The sequence below is a fragment of the Ambystoma mexicanum genome, chromosome 5q, assembly GCF_040938575.1.
Source record: "Ambystoma mexicanum isolate Mex_15411 chromosome 5q, UKY_AmexF1_1, whole genome shotgun sequence".
Taxonomy (NCBI): Eukaryota; Metazoa; Chordata; class Amphibia; order Caudata; family Ambystomatidae; genus Ambystoma; species Ambystoma mexicanum.
Window position 1 is genome coordinate 1,268,556,712 of NC_090933.1, and position 4,439 is coordinate 1,268,561,150.

Here is a 4,439-nt window from a genome sequence, read left to right on the forward strand (position 1 = left end):
TTCCTTACAGCTTCAACGCAATGGGCGAATGTCACTGGAGAGTTCTGCCCAGCAACCTACAGTCATGACCTTCTTGAGCCCATAAGAGATTTACATGTTACATCTGCAAGAAAATACCCTTTTCAATTGTTGCATCCGTTTTTCATGTGAAGTCTTTTATTTCTTTTAATAACTTACATCTTGCCAGCGCTATTCAATGCCCTCCTTGCCAATATGTTCATTTGAGCAAGAAACCATTTATCTCAAAGTCTTTATTTAAAGCTGCAAAAGGTGCACACATCTGGACATTGCAGTTTTAGTATTTGAAAAACCCTGCTTTTCATGTACAATCGTACTTTGACTTTTTCTCGGCCTTATCAACTGCATGCAAGGCCCTTCTGCATCAGTGTCTTACCCTTGCTTTGCACTTCCAGTATTTCTTTTATTAATGTGGCAAAACTGAAAGTGAAGGGCTGCTGTTCATTATGACATTCACAATGTGCTTTTTTATTTACCATGTCAGTTTCAGCGTTGGAAAGTGGGCCTTAGTATTTTAGTATTTTTCATGTCGTGTGACTAACATGCCTTTGAATTTCACTTGCAAGGCCCAGTTTGTACTCTTAATTTTCATGGTGCTGTAAGGAAGGTATGGTATCAAGACAGACACAAGTGACCATAGTTCAAGGGTGTTTAATGAACTTCAAGAAGGGTTTGAAAAATGCCCATCTAATCCTAAATCTAAAGATGAGAGCTACAACGATCAAATAATAATAACACAGTCCTAGTGGTGTCTTGTCAAAAATAAAAGGGCCCAAGTCTCTTTGCCTTTCAAAGTATCTTCTTTCAGAGGGCCTGATGCAACAAACAATGAGTTATTTTCTTTTTAGGATTTCACACATACTGAATTTCTCAGGTGATTCACTATTTGTTATTATAGATTCACATTTATGTGAAGTTTTCCCTCCAGTTGTGTACCCCCCAACTCTTTGCTGCTGTTTTACACCCTAGTCTGACTTTGCCAGAGGAGCACAGCTTTAAGCTGCACTTCCCTGGGCTTTTCACTCACTTTATTATGGGGGAAACTGACATGCCCTTAAAGACAGTCAGTACTGGGAGACTGTTTCCCTTAATCATTATCAATGTTGCAACCTTTCTGCAATATGTTGCAAGTGCACAATGTACCTTACAGTATAGTGCACTTGGGTCTTCCTGTCATTACTAGAGGCCTTATATACTCTCAAAGGATTTTTTAGGAGAAGTTCAGATGTGCCTTGGACAGGGCCAGTGCCAGCTTATCTTTTCATATATTTTTGACCCTTTCCTGCCCGGTAAACCGCGTTAACCGCTTTTGGCACGAATTGGTGGCCTGGCTCCAAAATGGCCATGCCACAAGGTTCTTTGTCCTATCATTTGGCCATCTTGCCCCTTTACCTTCCCCAGGTCGAGCCGACCCAGGTCAGTCCTTATTTGGGCATGCATTCTCCAGTGAAACGCCAAGCTTTTGCGGGCTTCTGCATGCCTTGTGTGTGCTTCCAGGATGTGGGTTGTACTGTCTCTGTTCAATACACATCCTGGGTGTCAGAGAGTCTGGTGTGTCGTGAATGCCTGGAACCACTGTGGTCCACGATTGGTCCATATATGGTGTGCCTGTATGTGAGCAAATCTCCCATTGGGTCCTCTTCATTCTGGCGCAAAGGAGATTCTGGATAAGAGAAGGCTCCAAACGCCCATACCATGTTGGTCTCTTGAGTTCTCACTGAACGAAGGATCCAAGTATCCTGAAACTAAGAAGCTGAGTCGAGGAACCGCTGGTGACCCGCTGTAAGGTTTGGCACCCGGAGCCCACTGTCGTCCCACTGGACCCATCTGCATGTGATCGAACTAGAAGGTCTACGAAGACGCGTCAACCCGTTGGAATAGTGGGACTAACTATTCTCGGCACCTACATCAAACCCTGCATGTAAGCTGTCAAGAATCACGTCCACTACAGCCGTGTAGTGCAGAAGAGGCCCTGACCACAGACTCGGAACAACTGTAACCCTCTGTTGTGCAAACCAAACAACCAGAAGGATCAAGTAGTTGGAAGAGAGGACACAGACCCACGACATGCCGGCTGTGGACAAAAAAGGAACAAGAAATTAGTGCCTGCTAGTGAGGTAACAAAAACCCCAAACAGAGAACTGTAGAAGGAGACCAACCTCACCATAAACAGGAAAACCCTTGTATGAGGCGTGGTAATGCAGTGGATAGATGACAGGTGTCCTTGTAATGCCCCACAACTGATGGCATCTGTAGGAAAATGTAAACCCACTATAAGCTGAGGAATAACAGGTAATTCTACTGTTTGCGAACAATACAACACACTAAACCAGTCTTACCGCGGCAGGGTCCACTTGGAGAGTTTCCAGAGTTCAGCAGAGTCAAGAACAAGGTGAAATAACCCAGGAAGTGAAACCACCTATACCAATGGCACAAGGACACCTACATGGATGCAGCACAATCAGGAAGCGTCTCTGGTCTGTGTGCTGTGGAGGCAGGTGTATAATTTCAGTCCACAGTATCCCAATGGTATGAATGTCAATGGTGTTGTAGAGATGGTAAGTAGAAGAGTAATCCGTGCGCTGATGAAACAAGGTTCAAAACAGAATAGAGCAGAGCAAGGAAGTCGGTTAAGCAGACCGGTTTCGGTAATGTGCGGGCGGGAACACTGACAAAACATTAAGCAAAGGGAGTCCGTATGGTGGTCCGTGGTCGGCAACGTGCGGGCAAGATAATCGTCAAAACTCAAGGCAAAGAAATTCTGTACGGAAGGCAAGGTTGTAACCTACCTTATACTCCTTTTTTCGTGGTCTTTAGATCATAATATGTTTTCATTCCGTCGGCTGACTTTTCTAATTTGAGCCGAGCATAAGCAAAGGCATGCTGGAGGTGCTTCCTTAAATTTTCAATGTACTCATGAGTGGCGTGCGCATTGATTAGTGTCTGCCCCTGAGTTCTGTAGAACAGATGCTGAGGTAACAGACATTTTAGTTGCAGTAGATGGTGTAAACCCAATAGCCAAGAGGACAAGCGGTAATCAAATGTCTCAACTGGATCCAGAGTCTGCCACAAACTTCTTTAAGATGTTCACAATTGTTTTGATGTAACCCTCTATCCGACCAACCCCCGTTCAAGGCCAGGCGGTAGGCAATGTGCAATTTTCTTTTTACCCCTAGAATCTGCCACATCTTGGTCATCACCTCACTGGTAAAATGACTTCCTCAATCCGACTCAATCCTTTGCGGGAGGCCGAAACAAGACAAGATGTGGTTGAACCTTAGTGTGGCAGCTGTCTCTTCCTTACAATTCAGAGCAGGAAGACATTCTACCCACTTTGTGAATAAGCATGTTACAGTCAACATGTACTTGTTTCCTCTATAGGAGCGAATCACTGGCCCAATGAAAGTGGCTTGAAATCTGACCAAGGCAGTGTCATTCCTGCTTTTCTGTACGGGAGCTCTGTGTGTGAGTGAACTGGGTTGAAAATGAGAACACACAAGACACGCTTTTAAATCATTGTCAGGCTCCTGGCCCATGTTGGGCCAGTATGCAACCTTGCGCAAGATTTCCAATGTCGTATGAAACCCCCTATGACAGGCAGTGGCTTCACATGAGCGTGGGTAAACTTCAGGCTTTGGAATGAGGTAGGTACCACCCACTGGTCACATCTAGCTAGGGATCTCTGTACCAACAAACCATCTTGGATTCAGAACATCTGGGAAAACTTCAACATCTGGAGATCCTCTTTACCGTCATAATATGATTCTGTTAGAGGAAAACTCACAGGGTCTTCAGTGTGTTGACAGAATTTTCCAATAATTGGGTCCTCTTTCTGTGCAGTGATGGAATCTGCATCTGGGTTATCTGTACTACACTGGGAATTTGAGATTTCACAGTTGCCATACATTTGTGACCTGGTGACAGCAGCAACTTGGATTTCACCTAGCAGGGATTCCGTATCTATGAAATCCACCTGCAGTGCTCTGGTTTTAACCAGCTGGGCAGCCAGGTACTTCCCAGTCTTATCTGGACCCTCTATTTTGGAATGACCTCTTATCCCCCTTCAATAGAGGTCACCAGATCATCAATTGACTGGATACAGTTTGCTATGCTTTGAGCGTTTGTTGTTGGCACAAAGCATGCCTCGATTCTTCCAGTTGATCAGGTGTTCCACAAAGCCATTCCTGACCTAACCAGAGTCCATGATTATCACTCCGTTCTTTGAGTTGGTAGTGCACTGTGGTGAGGATGGCTTGCTAAACGGCCGTTAACTCTGCCACCTGACTACTCCAGGGTCGTATTTTGTAACCAGCGGAGAGCTCCGGGTATCATTCACACAGGCATTCCCAATGACAGCCACTCATTAATTTTTTCCTTTATTGCCAACATGGTAGGAGCACGCAGCCACATAAACTGTGGGT